The 26,516-nt window shown below is 37.2% G+C and overlaps 1 protein-coding gene, 1 long non-coding RNA gene and 1 other non-coding gene across 3 annotated transcripts in view; 1 reads left to right on the top strand and 2 right to left on the bottom strand.

Moving 5' to 3' along the window:
* The window catches only part of LOC126376033 (uncharacterized), a 41,370-nt gene that overhangs the window by 11,421 nt on the left and 3,433 nt on the right, over positions 1–26,516 (bottom strand). The gene's annotated exons all lie outside the window — the stretch shown is intronic.
* LOC126376086 (uncharacterized) overlaps positions 3,663–26,516 on the top strand; it is a 65,874-nt gene continuing 43,020 nt past the window's right edge. The window contains exon 1 of the long non-coding RNA XR_007567678.1: positions 3,663–3,707. This is a non-coding gene — a long non-coding RNA (uncharacterized LOC126376086). The remainder of the gene's footprint in view (positions 3,708–26,516) is intronic.
* Trnae-cuc (transfer RNA glutamic acid (anticodon CUC)) lies at positions 20,407–20,479 on the bottom strand. Its single transcript has one exon. It is a non-coding gene; the product is annotated as a tRNA-Glu (tRNA).

The raw sequence follows: 26,516 nt of genomic DNA, 5'->3' as shown, positions 1-26,516 counted from the left end.
AATTTGATTCGACAAATTCAATAAATCGGTATTCGCTTCACGCTAAAAATAAAATCTCATACAATACAAACACACCAGCACCAGAGCTAACATGCGCATAAAATTATCGATCGATTCAATACATTTTGTCGAAATCGATAGAGTTCCTTCGTCGTTGTTGTTTAAATTCGCCTTATATAACGCAGGCAAAGATCTGAGGACCATACAGCCTTGACTTTTAGTAATTTAATATTCGAAATTCACGATCAAAATAGGCCTAAGCCTTGTCTTCAGTATTTTCACAGAACGACATGACTTATTTGGGTGTACATATTAGCACCAATAAACAAAACAACATAATTATTAATTATATCGTTAGAATCGATAAAATGACCGTGATATAATTTTATTTAGGATGTGATTTTTCTAAAAGGCGCTTAAATACGTGGTTTTCGCTATTAAGCGAGACGATATGTATAGAGAAAGACGTAAAATCCAGGATCGTAATATATTTACTTACCTATTACTTACGTCAATAATATGATTACCCGCTTAGTACTTATCTAACAGTTATTCAAGTGACAGAAAAACCATCAATAGCAAACTGTTCACCCGTGTCGCCCTGACCCAAACAGCTGATATTACCAAAGTTATTGGTTACAATGTATACAAAACGGTGGATTGTTCTCACCATCAGTTTATTGGTGACGCAACATGATACCGATCCCATCAGAGGTGCTGGGAATGTAGCTTCTTGTTCTTAAACCGCAAGGTGCGTGGTGTAAGTTGAAGGCGTGAAGCGTTGTAAATTAATGGCGGTTATTATTAATTTCTCACTTCAAATATAACATAACATAACATAACAAATACTTTATTGCACAAACAGGAAGAAACAAAATACAAAACAAAAGAGAAATAGAATTTCCAGGCAACCTACTAACTACTTATACACCTACTTACTTATATAACTACTTATACACCTTATAAATCGTAAGAAAAACATAACATACTGCTGGCACAGAAAAAAAAAGAAGACAAATTAGCCTCTTTGAACAAAACGTAGGTTAAGTAGGTCCGGCGCGCAATATAATGAGCCAAAATGTGTAAAAGCAGATTGAAATTAAAAAAAAAAAACATGCCAATAATTAAAACACATAATAACGGGTTCTCACCGCGTTTTAAATAGGGATATGAGACTCCCGATATTTCGACACTGTTGCCATGTGCCATGATCACGGGATTGGGAATATCGGGAGTCTCATATCCCTATTTTAAATGTGGTGAGAACCCGTTATTATGTGTTTTAATTAAAACAATGTAAAAACATACCAATATTATCGTTGTCAGCGCTACCTATAGAAGATGAAAATGAAGTACTGTTTTTCCAGCCTTCGGAAAAGTTTAACAAATGAATGTTATCTGTGTACTGACAAAGTAGGTAAGTAGATATAGATATTATTGTCACATGATGACATAAATTAAACAAAAAAAAAGATGTAAGTAGGTATGTATCGCTGATAGCTCTTATTTGCACCACATGGTGTAAAAATGTTTTTTAAATAAATACCTACTTATGTGAGAGCGGATTGGTGGGATCAGGCCAGCATTGTTCGATGCATTTTTTCATCGAAACCTTTCTAGGGCAGTTTTAGGTAATCGCTCTGATTCACTGGAGGCTCTGATGACCTCGTTTCAGAGTTTTTATTCATTAATATTACATGAAGCTGCAAAAAATAAGCGATTTCATCATTATATAGCGATTTTGTAGTCATGCATCAATTGTGAATGAATCGTGTGTTATCGTCATAGTGAAAACCGTATAGTCAAAAGTAAGCGAAAACGTGGCGGAGAACTCCTCAGGTATAAAGACGTTCAGAAGCGGCATATGAGAAGATGCAACATTGAGCCTTCTTAATGGGAGGGTTTGGCAGCACAGCGCCCAGAATGGCGCAGGCCTGTGATGAGGCGGTCCGGGAGTTCGAGCAACAGCGCACGGCAGACCGAGACGCTAAACATGATGAGTTGAAGGCCCGTCCCCCTGCCGCTATTCGTTATAATTACCGAAACGGTGTGTTCACATGCCCTCCCGTGTGCGGGAGTTCACTGTAAAGATAGGCTACATAAGCCATCTTCGGGGGCATCAAGCGTCGTGCCGACTAGGAGTCGAAGTGGTCGCCATGGCCGAATTCGGTTGGAGATCATCATCAGTCAAAACCACGTAAGCGCATCACATTCTGATGTGATTTTCTTCAACAAAACCCCGATTTCTTTCAATTCATTTCAAACCGGGTAAAAATAGAGCCCACATTTTTTTACCTGGATTGAAATAGCTTATCTAATGCGAGGATTTATAAACAAAAATCAATTCTCCCTAGCGTTATCCCGTTTTTAAAGGGTCCGCTTACCTAACCGGCATATTTTTATAGAAGCGACTGCCTGTCTAACCTTCCAACCCGCGAAGGGAAAACCAGCCCAAAATTAGGTCACACACCTCCGAAAATGCATTTCTCGGGAATGTGGGTTTTCTCATGATGTTTTCCTTCACCGTTGAGCACGTGATCATAATTTATCATCCAAACATGAATTGGAAAACGAATTCGACAATCATTGGTTTAGGCCTGTTCTGGATTCGAACCTGTGACCTCGTGAAAGGCAAGCGTTCTACCAACTGGGCTACTACGGCTCACCAACTGGGCTGTGCGATCTTTCAAAAAGGCGCTTACGCAGGGGTTTTCGATATAAGACGACGATAAAAACTAAGTAACTACCTTTCCGTTCTAGAAGTATACTTGTGAACGTGGGTAAACAGTCTGAAGTCTTTTACAGAAGGGCCGAAGAAATTCTCTGGTATTTTAGAACTTTGAGTATGGGTAAGGCAAACTTGACTAAGTAAGTAATATTTATTTTAAAACGTAATACCAGTTGGTACATTGTAAATTAATTTACAATGTGTTTGTGTTAGTTCTAATTGGATTTCAGTTTGTCTGTCTTTGTTTATGTCGACACAGATTGCTTGGAGAAAGGTGCTCTATTTTCGTCACTTCCGCATGTACAGATGAAAAGCATATTGCGGGATTACACAAGAGTAAAATGAATTTAAATTATGTTTGTTTATAAATGATTTGACTTTTTATATTGATTTTTTTAAGAACGTTGTTAACCGTCGTTAGCGCGATTATTCTAAGTGTTGTTAGGTGGTCTACCATGGACTCCCATGGACACTTGATATTTCCAATTGAACTACTAGTACACGCTTTATACTGAAAACAATGTAAGCGCCTTCAGAAAAATTACATATTTTAATGCTTACCTCTACATGGATCTGATAACTTTTTGAAATGGCGATCGACATGATCTCGCCTTGGCCACATTTTACATGAAAATGTTTTTGTTTGGGATATACAGGGTGTTAGTGACATCGTAACGAATATTGAGTAAAATATTTAAAAATACACTAAAATTTTCCTGAATTTTCCGACAGGAAAATCCACTTGATATGAACTCAGAATCATGGTCTGAAGCATCCCCTTCAGTATTTGTTACGAAGTGACTAACACCCTATCTACTTGTATAGGTACTTGTACAGGGTGTAAGTGACATCGTAACAAATATTGAGGGGGATGATTCAGCTCATTATTCTGAGTTGACTAAGTGAGATGGACAATTCTACTCAGAATAATGAGCTGAATCATCCCCCTTAGTATTTGTTACGATGTCACTTACACCCTGTACAAATACCTACATACAAGTAGAGATAGGGTGTTAGTCACTTCGTAACAAATACTGAAGGGGATGCTTCAAACCATGATTCTGAGTTCATATCAAGTGGATTTTCCTGTCGGAAAATTCAGGAAAATTTGAGTGTTTTTTTTAAATATTTTCCGTTCCATACTTTTGCGACGGAAAATTTCACTTGATATCAACTCAGAATCATGGCCTAAATCATCCCTTAGTTTTCGTTACAATGTCACTTACACCCTGTACAAGTACATACAGGTAGCCATACAAGTAGGTATGGGTGTTAGTGACACCGTAACGAATACCGATGGGAATGATTCAGACCATGATTCTGAGTTGATATCAAATGGAATTTCCTGTCGGAAAATTCATGATTTTTGTGCTTATTTAATTAGTTTTCGTTACGATGTCACTAACACCCTGTATTATATCGATGAGTATAATCCTTCGAATTTAGTATCACATACATGATGTTTTCTATCGTAACCATAAATGATCACTGTCTATGGCGTAATAAGGCAATTAGAGCAAAAAGTACCTTACTCGATCTTCACCAATTAGTGTAGTGGAGTATGTCACAGGTTATATAACTGGGTGCATCTATTCCCATCTTACGTACGGTGTACGGTGCATGGTGTGCACTAAAAACGCACACAGCATTACAAATTAGTCACTGGGTTATGTAAGACGTATTACGAAGGCAATACGGTCTGTTATAGGGTGAATCTTAAGAAGGCACTAAGGACATGGTATGGATATGATAGTAGAAAGTTTAAAACTTGACTGAGGAATATACGTATACCCTATACGTATATTTAACTGCTAAGGTGGCTAGGTGGTCTATTAAGGCGATTCTCACACGATACCGTGTAGCGACGCAGGCGCAGTTGGCGGTGAAGCGGACAGACAATAGGTCGCATTGATTGTATATAAGGTGTTAGCGACACCGTAACGAAACTTTGGGGGATGATTCTGAGTTGATATGATATCAAGTGATATATCCGGTCGCGATGTTTTTTTTTTATTTTTCTAAATTATTTTAATTCCAAAAAATTATCGTCAAATCCCAAAAATACTCCATTAGAAAGTTCTTCTTCTATCATGTGGGTTGTGAGGTGGATTACTAACCCCATCAACCCTGGTGTCAGGGTTACTATTGAAAGAAAAAAAAGAAGAAATAAAGTAAAAAAGTTTAGTAAGTTTATTTTCTCCTTTAAAACAACGAACTCTACCTTTTTGCTTACAACACTATATTTGCTAAAAGAAGTTGTTATAACACTGATAACTTTCACTGAATAATATCGCCTGCATAACGGATTAAAACTTATAATGTAATTCAATCATTATTAGCTGTTCGCTTTTGTAATGAATTGTGCTTGGGTCTTTGATTAATAGACTAGTACAGAATTGTGGGATGAGGCGTGAAGGAAACGATTATATTTCTTTAATCCTTGTTTATTTGAAACGTTTTATAATTTAGTACATTTTTCCTTTTAAAAACAACTGACCGCCATTTCCCTGTCATTCCTCAATCCTTTCTTTTCTCTCGCTCATTCGACAAGTTAACTATTATGAAAGTTAACATTATTATGTGGCTAATATAATGAAGGCGGGTGTAGGCCTACCTACGTCTCCGTCAGTGTACATAATCTAAAAGACGCTTGTAATACCTAGCAATGATAACAAGCACTATATGACTGCAATACCGACCCCGCCGACTGCAATACCGGCCCACTAGGGTCGATTAATTCTATCAAATATAAATCCCTTCAGGCGACGCGGCGACGCCCTGGATTGAGGTTCGCGCCCAACTGGACACCCTCAGGCCAGTTGTCTTAAATTTTGTACCGGGTAAAAACCCTCAGCGCTCCCCGTTTGTCCTGCCAAGTAGTGAAAATCATACGCAGCAAATTTTAAATAAGTAAGTAAAAGAAATCCTTTCAGTCAGAAGGCAACTTTTAACCACTTTTTTGTATTAGATACTTAAATAGATTATGGTGCACTTCTGATGATTCAATGGAATTGAATTTATTAGGTAGGTGAGTTTGAAATAATAACAGTAGTAGTAGTATCTATTCAGAGGCGGAGGACAGGAGTCCTAGTACGGCTTTGAAATAGACTACTCTGGGCGCCATCCCACTCGCGCCAGACAGAGGACTGCGGGGCGGAAAGCAAGAGGGAAACCACTGCCCTATTTTTCCCTAAAAAGTACCATGGAGAATGCTACGCCGACGAGAGGTAACCATCTTGCGATGGATGTACCTCTGACTACCCTATTTGGATATAGTCGGGTAGTGTCGTTGTTATAACAAGAGTTTACCAGCCCCATACCAAGTGTCAATTGTTAAGTTGGAACATTCCAACATTTTCCCATAATATCCCTGCCTGCCGGTACATTTTTCTTTACACATGCGGTCAACTTACGTAATATAAAAGTAGGTAAGTAATTCCTTTTAAGTATTCGAATTTGAATACAAAGACAAAACCTTTCTTCATTTGCCCTAATGCAATCAATCAAAATTCCATAGTCGTGCTGTGTTGTTATGGTGAAGGCAGGCACAGATTCAGGGATTTCATAGGGTAGGTATTTAGTTATGCTGAGGAATCTAACTTAAAAAAATACACTTTCACAATAAGTACATTATAACCGATGATGTTCCCACTTCGTTCCCGGCAGTAGAAAGGCATAAAACTTACGTAAATAGAGTTATATTACCTAACCTTTAGGCAGATAAGACCAGAGTACAAGAAAGAACCATTTAAAAAAGAAAAGCAGCCAATGTTATTACTTACTATTAAAGAGTTTTTACAACTTACTTAATATCAATTCTATTCAATTGAATCATCAGAAGTGGAGCATAATCTATATTAATTAAGTCTTCTATATTAAGAATGTAATAAGTAAGTACAAAAAAGTGGTTAAAAGATGCCTTCTGACTGATAGGATTTTTTTTACTTATTTTAAATTTGCTGCGTATGTTATTCACTACTTGGCCGGACAAATGGGGAGCGCTGAGGGCTCTCACCCGGCGAATGTCCTTAGAAAAGTTTTAGTACGATTTACTCCGAACCGGCGTGCGTGTATGAAACGATTGATGAATGTGAAGGAAGCAAGAGAAGTGTGTCAGGATCGAAGCAAATGGAATTCCATAGTGTAGCTTACTCCGGTGGGAAATAGGCGTGAGTTTATGTATGAGTACCTATGTATTATTCTAAGCCTGTTTTACTTCTGAGTCCGTGCCTGTGTGAGGTCAGTCATAGTTTTCTCATTACTGGTACACAATTGGCGTTTGGCAACTCAGGTCACTTCAGTACGTGATGGACATTCAGATGGGTCTTACAGGTTTATTATGGGCAAATTAGGCTATTACATTATTAGGCCTTGTGGAGCGGGGCTTGCCAGGGCTTGTAATCGTGATTTGCGTGTAATGATTGCGTACTATAAGTTGCTTGTTTATTTTTTTGATTAAGTAAGTAGATAATAATATTATTTACTGTTTATGTATATTCATGTACATTTTAATATCGATGCCAAACTTGTAGACTTGTAGTAAATTAACAAATATTAATTTATAGAAATAATAATAATAAAACACTTTATTGCACACATACAAGACATTTACAGGATAACCTTATTCTAAGGTGGGCAAAGGCGGCCTTATCGCTAAGAGCGATCTCTTCCACATAACCTTCGGTAGAGGATATAGTACTTGTACAGCTGCAGTCCTGCTGAAATGTGGCACATTAATTAATTTCTAATTATTCACACCCAAATGCCTCATGAATAAGGATCGGCAGAGCAACAGTAATTCACCATTAGACAACTTTTCATTAGACAACCCGACAACTAACTATACTTAAGTATGTTACGCTAAGTTTCCCAAAACCCCAACAATAACCGAGTAATCAGCTGTTTCCACAGTCTTTATGCAGTTATTGCTATTCGAACCACGGCACCAGTCCGCTTTCATGCGCCCGCGCAGGAAAGTGAAACTTATCGCAAAGTAACGGAACTTTCGGCTGTAATAGCTGCGCAATGCCATCTCCAGTGCTCTGGTTTCGGATGTGCCCACTTAAAGCCTCTTTTGAAAGAAAATTGACAGTTGAATATATGTATTTAAGTAATGCAAGGTTTTGGAGTATCATGTACTTTTAATGGGATAAGCGTGAACGGAGATGTCATAAGAAGCATTGTCGGAGGATTATGTTTAGTTATTAACCGGCTTCAAAAAAGAAGGTTAATTTGACAGATGTTTAGAGCGTTTATGTTACGTATCATCTACCTACCTACTTAGCGCCATCCCGTATTCACGGGGGCCGCTTACCTAACCCGAAGATTTTTTGCCTGATGTTAAGTAACTTTATGAAATGATTTGTTACCACTATTGTCGCTTTATTAGAGATACTATACAGGGTGTTAATGACATCGTAAAGAAAACTTTGAGCGATAATTCAGCTCATGATCCTGAGTGGAATCAAGTGGAATTTTCCGTCGCAAAATTGAAAATAATTAAAAAAAAAGGAGAAAAAATATTAACCAGAATCATGATCTGAATCATCGCCCTCAGTATACGTTACGATGTCACTAACACCCTGTATTATTTTACAAGCTGTATTCAACATATTGGATTTTAGTACTAAATTCCTAAGCTACAACTCTACTGTTCAGTTCAGTTAGATTCCTAGGGCTGTTAAGCAAGACAGTTATCGAAGATTCCATGTCGCTTGCCTCAAGGCCTCTGATGGGTCGGACGAATCAATACATGTTTGTACGTACAAGTGTAGGTAACACTTCCCTGACCTGTCCAATCCACTTTCCCTTTATCCACAGACATATACCTAATACCGTTCGCTTTAAATAGCGAAAAAATAACGGCCTCCGTGGTCCAGTAGTTGAGCGTTCTGCTTACGATCCGGAGGTCCCGGGCTCGAATCCCGGTGGGGAGAAATCACTTTGTGATCCCTAAATTGGTTAGCACATTGCAGACTAATCACCTGATTGTCCAGAAGTAAGATGATCCGTGCTTCGGAAGGCACGTTAAGCCTTTGGTCCCGGTTACTACTTACTGATGTAAGTAAGTAGTTATTTGAGTCATGTCAGGGGCGACTCAACCAGTGGACCACAGAGGCCTTTAAAGTAGTTAAAGGAAATTGAGGGTTTGTTGAAGAAATTCACATGAGACTTTACGTGGTATTCCCATACATACATAAACAGCCTATATACGTCCCATTGCTGGGCACAGGCCTCCCCTCAATCAACCGGAGGGGGTATGGAGCATACTCCACCACGCTGCTCCAATGCGGGTTGGTCAAGACGACGATATGTTCCTGCAAGTCTTCTCGTAAATATCCGTCTCTGTGTTTATTGATTTAATTATCAGGGTGTGAACTAATATTTAATGCATAAGGAAGCTCTGAATAGTGTATAATTTTACAATTATATTTACATTAATTACATTTTTATTCCAATACATTATAATGCTATTGTTTTCTTCTATTCTCACGTTTTATTTCCGTACGTAGTATGCAAGCATAGGCAAGCAAATAGACAAAACTATACCCTGAAGGTTTATTAACAATTTAGACAAAATAAAGTACTTATCACGAATTTATTGTCATTAAATAACTGTACAAATTCCTAGTCCATCCATCTTCCTAGAATTATCCCGTTTTTCACGGAGTACGCTTACCTAAGCTGAAGATTTGACAGATCCGGTTTTTTACAGAAGCGACTGCCTGTCTGACCTTCCAACCCGCGAAGGGAAAACCAGCCAAATACTACAGGTCACATACTTCCGAAAATGCATTTCTCGGGAACTGTATAAATTCCTAGTCTCTAAAAATATGCTTTAAATATTGTTGGAGATAAGAAATCGCAACAATTCAGTTGGGAATTGTTGCGGGCGCAACATCGTTACATTGAACTCGCTACATTGTCGTGACATTCGGCAATGATTCTCGTGAGGCGGTCGTTTCTAATCTATTTCTTATGCAAACCCACATAATGCCATCCACATACCATTTGCTTGCCATTGGCTACAACTATTCAACAAAACAGCTGGCAAATGAGACCATTCAAGACTGCTTTCACAAGAAATTTTGCAACATTTCTCCTTTGTCTCATGATAGTGAACTGGTTTGGACACTAATCGATATCTAAACAACTGTCTGGACGATAGTTGATATAGCTAGATGCTGGCCCGGATTCCTGCAGATACATGCTAATTTGATTTTAAGTCATTTTCTTATCTGCCGAAAAGGAACGGATAAATAAATAACCCGGGCGAATAAAATAGTCATCTCGCTCATATGCAACCCGTTTGACGTGTGCTGTCAACTTAATTCTATCTGGTTGTTGGTATAAAATTTTAGAAGGGTTTTTTAAATTTCTGACTAAAATTGACGTGTGTTCCATAAATTTTATGCCTGTCGATTACCCGTCCCTTTCTTTTTCAGTGTATAATTAAATGACAGGTGTAACTTAAAATAAAATTAGATGGTGTGTACTGGAATCAGCACCGTTAGTTTATTATTTATAATAATGCGTTTCATATAAAAGGAATAAGAAAGGGAAAGTATACCTCCCTGAGGGACGCATTGCCATAAAACCCGTTTAACAACTTATAAAACCTCGAGAAAGGTTACGATCGTGTGTGTAGCGAAAGTTATATTAATTTTTAAATATTACTGATATTCAAATTATATTATGTTATGATTAATTATAATTGACGTAGTAGTAGACTGTATCATAAGCCTCTGTCAAGTTTTGATATGAATCGGTAGATAGTGAAGGAAGCTACATAAATAATCGATGTGACATTGTAATATCATGTAGGAAGACACATTTTCACACATGTCTTTTCTTTTTGCTTACTAAAAGTAATAAAAAGCTATTCGCCAAACTATTATTGATACTTGCTGATTCTTACAGTAGGTACAAAATTGAAATGATTTGTCGCTGTTTGTAAAAACGTTTGCAAGTCAATGCAATGCAAAATACTTTATTCTTTTATAGTGTGAGGTGGTGGTGGATGACCAAGCTCAGTAACCCTGGTGTCAGCGTTATTATTGAGCCGGCAAAGGCCCCTGACATGACTCATGTAACGACTACATACTTACATCAGTAAGTAGTAACCGGGAGCGAAAGCAGGATCATCTTACCTACTTACTACTCTTCTTAAAAGTATTGAACACACAAGTGAAACATAAGTACTTACAGAAAAAGATCACATGACGTAAAAGGAGGCATAACAGCAAGCCATTCAAAAATAAAGAACGTTTTCGTTTCCGGAAAAAACTATTCACCGTGGTGACGATAAATATTTAGCTAAACTACGAAATATGATACAAGTAATGTTTTTAGGAACATTACCTAAGTAAACCATAATATTTATAACTGTAAGGGCAATAAACAGAGAAAGGGTTATTGACATAAAGATCGTTGATATATACACGTAGGTCCAACCAGTTCTGGCATTTATGGCGAGGCAGGCTGCAAGTTTACATTCACTTTGGACTACTTAGGTCTTGGGTTTCATAGAAAGACTAGTATTTTGTAGTATAGTTGAGATTTTCAACGTGTTGAAGCAAAAATAAGGCAAGGTGCAGTGTTTGGCAGTAATGTAACTAGCGATCGCAATTTTACAGGGGTTATCGCGAATACCCTCGATAATATTGTGTATATTTTGGTTTTGTTTCATATTTTTTTTAATTACACTCGCCTCTCACTTTGAGGTCGCGGGTTCGAAACCAATGATTGTCGAATTTGTTTTCGAATTCATGTTTAGATCATAAATGATTATCACGTTATCAGCGGTGAAAGAAAATATCGAAGAAACCCACATTCTCGAGAAATGCGTTTTCGGAATTATGTGACCTAACCTGTATTGGGCTGGTTTTCCTTTCGCGGGTTGGAAGGTCAGTCTGGATCTGTCAAATCTTCAGGTTAGGTAAGCTGACCCTGGGAAAACGGGGTAATGCTAGGGAGATGATGATGGTAATTATACTGTATTATGTGTTGCGCCTGTGGCGGCTCAATAGTAACCCTGATACCAGGATTGATGAGGTTGATCACGGACTTGACAACTCACACGAGAGAAGAAAAAGACTGTATTAACTACTATGTGAATAATAAGTAGAAGTACTTATGAATGAATATCTTATTATTAAAAAATAGTTTTGTATATATTTAGGCTGTTTATGTTGTGTTTGTAAATAGTTTATCCGCTCTCCTTTCCTCTGTTTGTCCTGGCACGCAACAAACATACGAGTATACAGTACTATTGAATGCATATTGACATACATTTCCATTAAGAAAGTTGTTTATAATCTAATAGAAGCTACAGAGTCGTAAATTAGTATCTTATGTAAGCTAAAGTTTATAGTTTTATAAATTTCATATTTTAATAAAGACCTTGTGCCTCTAGAAAGTTTTTTTTAAATAATTTGCATTGAAAGCTACCAACGCCTACAGATCGGAAATGACTAAAGACAAGTTTTTTTATTCGTAGTAAGGTTAAACATTTTCCACTATTGCGTTTAAGGAACTCGAATAAATACGTGTATTATTTACCTCCCAGTACCTAATTAAAAACATATAGCTTGAAGTTATCAGAGCAGTAACATTTTGCTGATAATTATGTCTCTTTCTCATTGGCACTATTCCTGACGAGGCGGCCAATCAGCTCGCGACAAAAAACACTTTAGGACCCCGATACCGAACCCGCCGGCGTGGTCGACGATTTCCCTCATTCGGCGTTTACTGCTATCGACCCTAGGGTCGATTAATTCTTTTAAATATTCTTCCTCTCAGACGACGCCCTGAGCCGAGGTACGCGCCCAACTGGGCACCCTCATGCCTGTTGTCTTAAATTTGTACCGGGTGAGAGCCGTCAGCGCTTCCCATTTGTCCGGCCTAGTAGTTAATGCCATCTGCGTCAAATCTACAATACTAAGTACTTATATTTCTGTGGTGCTGTCATTTTAATCAAGCTAATGAGTTGTACTTCTACACACATCTATTGATCTATCCACGATAAAAAATATATATGTACTTATATACTTACTTAATTAATGATGTTATGTTATTTTCTAATTAGGTGTCTATAGTGATCTGTAAGTATGTGATAAAAAAGGTGACACAAAATGTTTTATCTAAGACAATAGATTACAATAGAAACACTTTTTCGGCCGCCTATCTCGAACTACGATAATTAACTTTTAGAGTTTTTCTTACATGACAAATAGACAGTAAGTGATGTAGTTTTTGTTGATATTAATAGTTTTTAAGATTTTCATAGTTATTTTTAGATTAAGTTTGTTTAATGTTAAGTACTTATTATTATTATTTTTTTTTTTTATTTCTGTCCTAATGTAATTTCTTAATATTTTTGTTTGTTTTTGCTATACCCTCCCGGGTCCATATGTGATACTATAATATCTCTAACAACTGTTTACCATATGGTGTGCAATAAATACTTTGACTTTGACTTTTCTACAACGTGCAAAGTTACGAAACAAGCGTTGAAAGTTCATGTTTAACACGATCTCTAAGTACAGGCACGTCTGTGTCTAAGTAATACACAGATCACCTGATATAATCATAGCAAATTGGTGCTAATTCCTGTAAATACCATCTAATTTTATTTTAAGTTATACCTATCTGTCATTTTCTTATCCGCCGAAAAGGAAAGGGACGGGTAATCGACAAGCATAAAATTTATGGAACACACGTCAATTTTAAGCACAAATCTAAAACAACCGTCTAAAAATTTTACATCAGTCAATAACCGGACACAGTTAGTAGACAGCATGTCAAACGGATTGCATACCAGTGACGTACCTTTTTGATTCGCTCGGGTTATTCATTAATTTACTCATTCTTCCTAAAATTAAGAGCTGTGAATCATCCGTCCCTTTCCTTTTCGACGGATATGAAACTGACGGATATAACTTAAAATAAAATTAGGCGGTGTCTGCAGGAATCGGGGCCATTGTGTAAGTAAAGATAGATAGACCACTCACAGTCATTTGGCTACACGGACTTGCATGGTTAGGTTACACATATTGCTTAAGATTAAGTACCTTTAGAATTTATTAATATAGCATTCTTTAAGTACGTTGTAATACTATTTTTTAGATTTACCTACTTACCAATACTTTATTTGCCTCCGTCGTCCAGTGGTTGAGCGATAGGCTAACGATCTGGAGGCCCCAAGTTCGATTCCGGATGGGGACATATCACAAAAATTACTTTGTAAGTTCTGTAGGCTCTGCATGGTAATCGCGCGGCGCGAATTATATCGATTCCTTGGACCAATAGCCGTTTGACGTCCATCTACGTAGATAGCATTCGTATCGTTTATTGGTCGCGGTTGTCATGCAGACCCGGTTGGTTTGGTTACAGGCTGATCACTCGACTGTCCGAAAGTAAGATAGTCCGTACTTCGGAAGGCACGTTAAGCAGTTGGTTCGAGTATTACTTGCTGATGCAAGTACGTAGTCGTTACACAAGTCATGTCAGGGGTCTTTGGCGGCCCAATAATGACCCTGACAACAGGGTTGATGGGATTGATGATTGATCCCATAATCCACACGATAGAAGAAGATCGGTAGTACATTATGTAGACACCGAAAAATTCATGTGCCATAGATGATTTGCATGATTTACATGTTTCCGGCCAAGTAGTTAATCCGGCCAAGTAGTTAATGCCATCTGCGGCAAATATACAATAAGTCACGTAAAAAAAAGATGATTTACTTAGATATTAAATTATATGCTGACCTTATTCTACGTTTTTTTATTTATCTATTTATTCCTTTCCAATCGTCAACCACAACTGGGGCACTGAGCTTATTGAAAGTTAATGTTTACCACGACCAGACACGTCTGCATCAGACGAGGTAATTGTAGCAAATTATATATTTATATTTACAACGAGATTGAGAGACCACTTAGACATTTACTTACTTACACCTATTGCTCGACCACATAATAAAGCTTGATTCACAATGCTAATACTAAGTTAGGTGGCATGGGTTAGTGGGAAAGTGTTCGCGGATGAATGCGAAAGCGTCCCCGTAGCTTTGGCATAACGGCGGTGATACGAAATCCTGACGACCCGCCAGCGTGGTCGACAATTTGCCTCATTAATTCTTTCAAATATTTTCCTCTCACACGACGCCGTAAGCTGGGACTCGCGCCCAACTGGGCAACCTCAGGACTGTTGTCTTAAATGTTGTACCGGGTGAGAGCCCTCAGCGTTCCCCATTTGTGAGGGCTGATTCAGCTCATTATTCTGAGTTAATATCAAGTGGAATTTCTTGTCGTAAAATTCATGTTTTTTTTTGTGTTTTTTTAAATTATTTTGGAAGTTCTATACTTTTGCGACGGAAAATTCCACTTGGTATCAAGTCACAATCATGGCCTGAATCATCCCTCAAAGTTTTCGTTACGATGTCACTACCACTTGGACGCGACTGCGTAACAGCAATACTGTCACATAATAAAGAAAATTATACTTATATTTACAAATTTTGTAACGAAGAGGAACTTTCTGTCCCCAGTGTGACTCGGCGCGCACTCCACTTAACCACTGTGTCTCCTTAGCGAGAGAAACGCAAAACGCCGTGTTTTCTAGATATTAGAGATCTGACAAACGGTTGGTTTGTAAACTAACATTAGCTAACCACTATAATGGGGTACGTGACTATCATTACAAGAGAGAAATATTGCTATTTTTGGTAGGGAAATTGACTTAAATAGGTACTTATTTGATGACTTTTATCTCTTAAGAGTTTTGATTATAGTCTTTTATGTAAGCGTCTTAATTGTTTTATTTCGTAAGAATAATGTAGGTAAATAGCCGAGGAAACTAGATAACTTACTTAATAATTATAATATTATTAAGAGCACCGCTACATATTAAACCAAGCGGCTGAAAAGGTAAAGATAAAGGTTTTTATTGTGCATAAATTTAGGTACAGTTATAGATAATAGTTGCAGTTATAGTTGCAAATTACGTCTCACTAAATGTTGCCTTTGCAGGCATATCCACATTTTACAAAAAAAAACACAAAACATCAAAAAACTATTAAAGAATATGTACAATGGATAAGTAGGTCTATGAAATAACTATTTTATTCTTCTTACATCTTCTTCTTTATAAAGTAGGTATTGTAGTAAGTACTGTCATGGTTTCCTTTCTTCCATAGTAATGTATGTATATATTTACGTATTTATATATTATTATAATCATTATTTATTGTCTTCTATGTATTGTTTTTAATATAGTTTATCTAGTTATAAGTACTTATATTTTTCAACATTTTATTATTATTTTTTATTTTTTTTTTTTTTGCACTGTCTATCCCGCTACATTTTTCATTAAATTCATATCCTATACCTAAAGGTTGCCTGGAAGAGATCGCTACCTTAGCAATAAGGCCGCCTGTTGTACTACCAATTTAATTACAATACTAATGTATTTTTAATGTGATTCAAGTGCAATAAAGAGTTTTTGTATTGTATTGTATTGTATTTAGTTTTCATTCAAAAATTCTTTGACGTCATAAAAACATTTTTGTGCAAGCCATGTCTTAAGAGCAGTTCTAAATTTGTTCATATTCATAGTTGTAAATAACTCCAGGAGTTTATTGTACAACCAAATACACATGACGAACGATTTTTTTGTGACAAGTTCAAGTCTGCTTACTGGTTTGTGTAATTTTAATTTAATGTGGTTTGGGTAAAGAAAATCCCAGTTAGGGTTCTTTGCCACACTTAAGTACTTAATATTTGACTATTATTTAATGTTTATGATGGACCGTTAAAATAATATGTAGGAGAGTACTGTGGGGTTTTTACCACATCGAAGCAATTCATTTAAAAAAGCAATATTGCAATTTGACATTTGCGCGTATAAAAGTAAGTGCGCAATGCAAACTTTGAATTGCTTTGATGTGGCCTTTTTAACCCCCTGATCACTTCTGCTGTGACCTACGAGTACCTATAACGGTTGTCATATCCACCTTCGGACGATCAAAACTTACTTATCGTTTCTGGCCACCTCATTAGAGATGACAGACGTGAGTTTACGAATGAACTTATGTTTATCTTTAAGTACTTACTTAAATAAACTAGCGTTAATCTTGTTAGCTAAATTCATACTGTTCTACAATCTACAAATTGGGTACTTGACTGGGTTAAAGATAAATTATAAAATGCTAATCTACAAATAGAAGCCAGTCTAAGGTGATCATAAATCAATCTCATTTTATTTTTCGACTTATTTTCGAATTTCATTCATGAATTGAGTAACAATGAGTACGACGTTTGACCGCTTTTATTGATGACGTCACAGGACAGTATTTCCATACAAACTCCAAAGAACATTTTTGGTTTGACATTTCGTAAAAGGTATCTCATTTGACTAGGTGGTCAAGTAGCCAATTCTAGGGTCAGTATGTCAAGTTCAGAGAAATTAGTGTGAAAGTGACCAAATTGATTCACTTTGGTGCTGACGGCTGACTTTTGACACTCTATTGAAACCTTGAACTAGACATTATTGTTCGTGCTTTTAGATTAGTTAAAGACTGATTTTTAATACTTTTAAAGACTTCAATTTCCGAGTATCCAGAGTTGTTAGAGCTATAAAAGCCCTAGATGGAAATCACTACCTACTTCCTTACTAAAACGTCAGAAGTTCAGAAGACAGTATGTACTTTTAGTTACTAATAATCAGCCCAGACTGCCCTCTCAAGATCATGCTCAAGTCCCTGTTTTAATATAAGAACTGTCACATTGACGTGATCTTGAGGGCAGTCTCGAAGATGAGATTAGTTTAGGATTTCTGTCTTAGAATAGTAAACATAAGGAACTACAAGAAACCTAAACAGCTAAGCAAAGTTTGAAGCTAATTATTATAAACGCAAAGAATGCAGAAACCAATTTTTTAAATATTTGTACGCCCGCATGCAGGCCGAACACATCACAACACTGTTAGGTAAGTATGTAAATGTATTTACCGTCTTTTTGTATTTTTATGTGTACTCGCAAATAAATTGATTTGATTTTGAAAGTGGAAGACTACTTCGAAAAAAACATCATAGAAAATAACAATTAAAAACCGCGAGAGGCGATTTCATCCTGGTCAGTAAGCATTGTTATAAATCGTAACAGAAGTACCTAATGCCTTTTTAAAAGAAGAATTTAAAAATATACTTATTAGTATTTTAAATTCCCTCACCACATAACAGCCATAAAATGACCACATGCATTGTTCTTTGCGGCGGCGGTATCAACACGACATTATAGTCGTTTACGGAGAAAGTGCAATCGTCGCGTTTGCGCGGAATTCGTACTTTTATATTGTGGGAAGTGGCAGAATACATGTCGGGCCATTGTCAGACTTCCTGAGAACTCGATGACCAAATGATATACAAGAACAAGAACAATTGTTACGCAATGTACGTGGCTAATACATACATAATCTATCGCAGTTACACTTGATGGGAGTATTAAGTCAAACTATAAAGAGTAATTTTGACAGTGTTTAAGTAGAAAGTAGGACTAAACGTCTTATAAACTGACGTAAGAGACTAATTCCTTCCTGGTACAACTAAATAATTGCCCTTTTCAAACAAATCTCTTTTCCACTGATGTAGGCAAGTAGGTACGTAGCTTACCTAACGACTGGACAGTGACCATCATCAAACGAAGAGGGCCCGGGATCGAATCCCGATCGGGTCATAAGAAACAATCTTTTTCTAGAGAAAATTATGTCTCAGGACCCTGGAAAACCTAGGTGTAACATTATTCACCAGTCCGCAACCTAGCAGTTTAGTAAGGTATGCTCAGGCACCCTCTTTGATAGACGGGGAGTCCTGGAGGGTTAAAAACACCACATTGAAAAAACTCATCTAAAAGCAATATTGCTATTTGACATTTGTTCATATTGCACACTTATTTTTATAACAATCCTATTTTATTTATTTTATTTATTTATTTACTTTTAGGAAGATTAACAGCTGAATAGTACAGTAAATATAATCATTAGTAACTATATGCTAATTACAAATCTCCACCTATAGGAAATGTATCATACGCATATATGTCATACGCATGTGTCGGTTTTATAATAATGTCGCCTCCACAAATAAAAACTTAGATATTTTTAATATTTTTGGAACATTTAGAACACAAATTATCAAAAGTCTAAAATTAGACGAAAACTGAAGTCGCTTTGTTTTTTGAATTGTTATCTTTTTTTTTCTTTACCTCTTTTTAGTTGCTATATGATTTTGCATGCTGTCAACACCATTTTTGTTTGTAATTGTATCTTTTATCATGTATTGTTAATGTCCTGCTGTGTGTTGCAATAAATAAATATGCGCAAATGACAAATAGCAGCATTGCTTTTTAGAAAATTCGATATTGCCTTTTGTACCCGCCTGTACTCGGATTACCGTAATTATTTAGATGACTGATTGCAGATTCGCCTCGGCACTACTTGGCCAGACAAGTGGTCTATCAACGATGTAAACCCTCTTATATCCCGCAATAGCACCATAAAGAGAAACAGCCATGCATGCTTCAGAGATTCGCGAAATTGCGCACGCGTCTTCCACAGTGAAGCAGACCTTATTACTGTGTTATTAAATGCTATTAGCTTACTGGACCGGTCACGGTAGCAGGTTGCCTTTATTGTCATATACCATGCATTTCCTACACTTACACTTTTACTTGGAAAAAAATAAAAACGGTTAGGCTTACGAGCGCAAATTAATTTTGGTCGAATAAAAGTAATTCCCATAAACAGTGAGGTGTGTGCCGTTACCGGGAATATTCCCAACGTGGGAAGACACATGTCGCTATCGACCCACTAGGGTCGATTAATTCTTTCAAATACTCTTCCTCTCAGACGACGCCCTGAGCCGAGGTTCGCGCTCAACTTATTATCTGAGTTGATATCAAGTGGATTTTCCTGTCGGGAAATTCATGAAAATTTTAGTGTTTTCTTTTTAATTATTTTACGTTTACTTTGCGACGGAAAATTCCACTTGAAATCAACTCAGAATCAGAATCATGGCCTGAATCATCCCTCAAAGTTTTCGTTACGATGTCACTATCACACTGTATATAATATGTATAATAATATGTAAATGTCGCAAAAGTATGGAACGGAAAATAATGAATCATCCCTCAAAGTTTTCGTTACGATGTACACACACTGTATATAATATGTATAATAATATGTATATTATATACAGTGTGATAGTGACATCGTAACGAAAACTTTGAGGGATGATTCAGGCCATGATTCTGAGTTGATATCAAGTGGAATTTTCCGTCGCAAAAGTATGGAACGGAAAATAACGTACATGTATGTTTGTAATTATGATGTGAAAGTAATATATTTTTTTTAACTTCTTAAAAGGTATTTTAATGTTGCAATTATTGTTAACAGCGTCGTCTAAGACTCGAGGCCTGACCTTCCAGTAACGATAAGGATGTACAGACAATGCAAGTCGGATACAAGACAGTATGCCGTACACGGACGATTCGGAAGTGCTGTCGACCTTACGATTGAAATGACACCAACAATGACCGCACATTTTAATTGAATTTAATTGTTTTAAAACATAGAGCCGTGGTAGCCCAGTTGGTAGAACCCTTGCCTCTCACTTTGCTGTCCCCACCGGGATTTGAACCCGGGACCTCGGGATCGAGAGCCCAACGGCCAAACCACTGGACCACGGAGGCCGTTTACCTATTAAGTGGTACCTATTACACAAACCATAATCATCATCAGCCGTACGACGCCCACTGCTGGGCATAGGCCTCCCCTCAAGGATCTCCAGACGATCGGTCGTGCGCTGCCCGCGTAATCATAATAACTTTTATAAATAGGTTAGTAGATAAGATAAACTTTCGAAATAAAAAGTACTCGAAAAAGAGTTTAGTTTTGTATGTAAGTTACAAAGAAAGCTGATGGAAAAATCTCTAGCTTCTATAGCTCAGATAAAAAAAACAGTGTAGTACGGTCACGAGTACTAATATGTATACACTTTGAAACCATGTCACATTAAGTTTTTTTGACAAATTAAACCGTAAGTCTCATTAAATGTCAAATATGATAGTGCGACTGGGTTCTAAAGTGGGTATATGATATTGCTCATGACTGTACTTAGTTTTGCAGGCCAGTTTAGTTTAGACTTAGAAATAATACTACCTACATGGTATAGATCTTTCGATTATTAAAATAAGTTCTGGTCGGCCACTGTGGTCCAGTGGTTGAGCGTTGTGCTCACGATCCCGAGGTGTCGGGTTCGAATCCCGGTCGGGACATATCACTAAAATCACTATGTGATCCCTAGTTTGGTTAGGAGATTACAGACTGATCACTTGATTGTCCCAAAGTAAGCTGATCTGTGCTTCGGAAGGCACGTTACTGATGTACGCAATCGTTGCATGAGCCACATCAGGGTCCTTCAACGGCTCAGTAATAAATGACCTTGACACCAGGGTTAATGTGGTTGGTAATCCACCTTACAACCCACATGATAGAGGAGACTAAGTAGACGATCTCTGCTCCTCCATGAAACCCAAGACTTTCTTTCTGCCTACTCCTCAAGTCGTGAATGGAAAGTGATAATACTTATTACGTTTTAAAGTTTCCGTGCAAGCCACTTCATTGCGTAAACAAATAAATTGAGAAATTATACAAGTGCTAAGAAAGTTTACCAAGTCCGAGTTACGCTCTAAAGGCAATAAGTACTTAAAAACTGAAGTACCTATAACTACGAAAAATCAATCGTTTTGAACGTAAAAATGACCAAAAACTATTAAGAGAAATGCGGGGAAAGTATAACTGAGCATACTTACTCTTGATTTTATTGTTTCTTTTAATTGGTTCGAGCAATGAAACTGAAATGGTGATTTATGTTTTTATTCTGGTGTCGATTGAAGATTAGTTTTGTATTTCTTTTTCTAGACACGTATTCTTTCTCGCCTCGGTTGACATTCACTAATAGGCCGGGCAAGTAGGGAGTGTTGAGGGTTCTTTCCGGTAATTTTTGTTAGTCTGCCAGAGGACAATAGCTTTTTAAATCTAACTGTTGAATTCTACAGATCATTGCATACCTTAACGAGAGAAATACAATATTTTATCAACCAATAATTCTTTATTGCACAAAAACATAACAACAGGACATACATATGAATAAAATAAGCACAATAAGCGTTATTGCTAAACAGCAATTTCTTCCAGGCGACCTTAGGGTGAAAAAAGTTTATGCATTAGGTTTTTATGTAAAGATCAAAATAATGAGACATAACATGTAGTGGCGCCCCTCAAAATACAGTCATTTTCGATTAGTGTACGGCGGTGTGTATTACTTTGTGGCCCCTAGTTTGCTTAGGACATTACAGGCTGATCACCCGATTGTCCGAAAGTAAGACGATCCGTGCTTCGGAAGGCACGTTAAGCCGTTGGTCCCGGTTACTACTTACTGATGTGAGTACGTAGTCGTTACATGAGCCATGCCAGGGGCCTTTGGCGGCTCAATAGTAACCGTGACACCAGGATTGATGAGGTTGGTACTCCACCTCACAACCCACACGATAGAAGAAGAAGTGTATGGCCACCGAAATATACCTATTTATTTTTTTTTTAAATGTCGTTTAGGTCCACCCATTAAATGTATGAGTTCTATGTGGCCGCTGAGAGGTGTAATTCGCAGGGCAGATGTGCTCAATCCAGTGACTCCCCTGTAGATCCTGGGCTGCCAGCCAGGGTGGTCCCGTCTTGGTTGATTTTGCCCCCATAATTGCGGCGCATTATCTGCGGCTTTCGGGCCTATTAAAACAACCTACGTCCCACTGCTGCGCAAAGGCCTCCCCTCAATCAACCGGAGGAGGAAAACTAATGATAACAATTCAATTAACAATGCTTTTATATTAAATAAGGTCATAATTGAGCAAGTGAATTGTCACTTCACTATCTCCATCTCACAAATATAAAAAAATGACAATTATGCAACGAGCCAGAATTTGAATAGTTTCACACAATTTTTAGACCGAAAAGATTGGACGAGATAATACCGAAATGTTCCCATGAATTAAACGTGCATTATGCAGTCATGCAAACTGCAAAATTGTAGAATTCAATTCATTAATCTCTCATTTGTTAGATATTCTTCTTCTATCGTGTGGGTTGTGTGGTGGATTACCAACCCCATCAACCCTGGTGTCAGGGTTATTATTGAGCCGCCGTAGGCCCCTGACATGACTCATGTAACGACTACTAACCCGACATCAGTAAGTAGTAACCGGGACCAACGGCTTAACATGCCTTCCGAAGCACGGATCATCTTTCTTTAGGACAATCAGGTGATCAGTCTGTATATCCTAATTTTTTTTTTTGACGTGACTTATTATAGATTTGCCGCGGATGGCATTAACTACTTGTCCGGACAAATGGGGAGCGTTGAAGGCTCTCACCCGGTACAACGTTTATGTATGTCCTAACCAAACTAGGGATCACAAAGTGATTTTCGTGATGTGTCCCCACCGGGATTTGAACTCGGAACCTCCGGATCGTAAGCCCAACGCTCAAACCATTGGACCACAGAGGCCGTTAGAAACACAGTAAGAAATGTTATAATTTCCCAGATAAACTGTATTCATATATGTGTCAATTTTCACAGAGCGATTTCCATTCCGATCTACCTAGACCTATTGTGTGAATGTTAGCAAAAACTAAACGTTGCTCTACATCGTATAAATATAGTGTCACGACTATGACTTGGCCTTCCTATCGTGTTAAAATGTAACGTAAAAATACGTGACTGTTATATTTGATAGCCAGTTTGCAGTTTGCGAATTATAAATTAAATTTTCATATATCTCTGTTCTCTGACGTAACTATATATGCATGTATATACGGGTGTAATTATGAATATTACGAATACGGGCAAAAGGAAATGGCTCAGCTTATGCTGTGATGGAGCCATGCTATGGCGCTATCCAGCGCTGGTTTTCAGTCATTTCCTCTTCGAGTATTATTCCTCATTCTATGCCGGTACAAAAATTTAAAGTGTCCGTGTGCGTAGCTGGGTCGTTCTTCTTTTTTATCGACAATAAAAAGACATTTTCTCAGTTTATCGGATTTAACATCTTTAAAATTATAACGGCATTAAATATTTTAAAACATCATATAAAGATGTGTCTGTAGAGGACCATTTAGAGGTTCTCTTTATCTTGGTAACATACTTTTCTTTGTAGACACATTCCAAAAAATATTGTGACAGAGTGGTCCTTTTCATCGGAGACAGCATTTTAATTTACCACTCTGTCACAGAATTTTGTGAAAAACAATCAAGCTTCTTTAAGGACTAATTGAGGAACCGATTAGTATTTTGCTTGTATTTTGAGTATAATAAGATAACTATATTTTTGGACAATGGAAACATGAAACAAAATTCTAAAACATAACTTATCAGAAGCAGAACGAAGGACAATTCATTGTCGATAAAAAAGAAGAACGACCCAGCTATACTACTACTTAAATATATTGTAAGTATATTCAATAACGTAACACACGTAATGTAACGTAGCGTTCGAATAGGGACCCAGACCTACGGGGTATAACGTAGAACCCTTGCCCACGGATACGGGTGAAATCCTCAACGGTTGCAGAGGCGAAGATGGGAGTCATCGGTACGGTAATCGAGGACGCGGACGACAAGTCACAGGGACTGTAACCTGGAACCTGACAGAGGGCAGCAGTAACTGTCAGTACTATTCAGAGGACAGGAGTCCTAGAATAGCTTTGTAATAGACGACTCTGGGCGCCATCCCACTTGCGTCAGACAGAGTACTGCGGGCGCAAGGCAAGGGAGAAACCACTGCCCTATTTTTCCCTAAAAAAGTAGCATGGAAAATGCTGCACCGACAAGAACGTGGCTCTTAAATTGATGATGATGATTCAATAACATATTCATATGTGACATAGTTATGTTGTGTTACTAGAGCGGAATCTGTTCGCGAAACTCAATAATTTGTGACCGCAAAATTAAATTTTCGGTCCATTGGGCGTGAACAATCCACTTCCACTGCAGTTAATTCAATTACTTGCTAATATTTTTACACGATTCATAGTAAATAGTACATCGATTTTCTTGTTATTATACAACTTTGCTAACTTGATTCGCCATTTTTGTCCGACTTTATTATTCAACTATTGGTGCCTGCCATGATATTATGTTTTTTTTTTAATTTGATGGGTAATTTCAATTATGCAGTTACGAGTTTTGCAAACTACATTTTGTTATGTAATTCTTTAGAAAATTAAATATTTCTATTTTACCTCTAAAAATTTTAAATTTACCTAAATGCGAATAATTTGCGATTGCGCACTAATAGGTATAATGGCCCCGATTCCTGCAGACACCGCCTAATTTTATTTTAAGTTATACCTGTCATTTTCATATCCTTCGAAAAGGAAAGGGACGGATGATTCACAGTTCTTAATTTTAGGAAGAATGAGTAAATGAATGAATAACCCGGGCGAATCAAAAGGTACGTCGCTGGTATGCAATCCGTTTGACGTGCTGTCTACTTAACTGTGTCGGGTTATTGACGGATGTAAAATTTTTAGACGGTTGGTTTAGATTTGTGCTTAAAATTGACGTGTGTTCCATAAATTTTATGCTTGTCGATTACCCGTCCCTTTCCTTTTCGACGGATAAGAAAATGACAGATATAACTTAAAATAAAATTAGATGGTATTTACAGGAATTAGCACCATTAACTGGGTATAAAGTGTCATCTGTGCCCTAATCCAAAAGGTATTAGATAAGATGGCGTAATATTATTTTTTTACTTTTGTTGTGGCATAACATAGAATACCATCACGCTTGTATCTCCTAAGGGGTAGCCAATGGTGTATAATATTACACCTACTCTTGCTCCAGCTATGTTTAGGTCTACTTAAGTAAAAAATCAAAAACATGTAATAAAAAGACTTGTAAGTAGGTATTTCATACCGACTGTCCATCAGACGTTAGTATTTAAGCAGGCAAACTGTACGTTAGTAAGGAGATAAGTTAATTTGACATGTAAAATGTTTTAAGTTCACCGCTGTGGTAGCTTTGTAATTGGCGTTTGTTTACACATATAAATATCTACTTTGTAAAAGAGGCTGTAAGCTACCCGAATAAAATAAAATAAAAATAAAATTACCGATTTAAGTAGGTTTACAATTGCACGTTTTTGAAGTTTTTGTCATTCGTTATTTATTTAATTTATTGTTTTATCTACTTATATACAACTTATCATAGTCATTTCTACGCGTTTGTACTGTTATTGTAGTGAGCGAAGATAGAAAATAAATCGTCTACAAATTGGTAATTAATAGCATATTCAATTACAATGATATGAGTAACGCAACGTAGTATGCGCGGATCATGTGATACTCAGAACATAAAACCTACCAACTGTTTACAAAACCATGAATACTATGCGTATAAATGATCTGGTATTTTTTTTGAAACGCATGTTAGTGATGAAAAGAAAACAAAAAATGAATAGATCGATTATTTTATCACGTTGCGCATATTAGCCATGCAGGGGGCATGTTTCCTTGTGCGATCGGTCAGTTTCGGTGTACAGATGTTGAGTCATTCTATGACTTATAGCCTCTGGCATCCGAGTTTACCAATTGAGGTTTAAGGAAAGGGTTTGTACGAATTAGTATGAATTAGTTTAAAAATAAAGCTAAGTACTTTTACTTCATTCG

Source organism: Pectinophora gossypiella, chromosome 20, assembly GCF_024362695.1.
Source record: "Pectinophora gossypiella chromosome 20, ilPecGoss1.1, whole genome shotgun sequence".
Classification (NCBI taxonomy): domain Eukaryota; kingdom Metazoa; phylum Arthropoda; class Insecta; order Lepidoptera; family Gelechiidae; genus Pectinophora; species Pectinophora gossypiella.
Note: the sequence above shows the minus strand (reverse complement) of the source record. Positions and strands in the feature narration are given on the sequence as shown.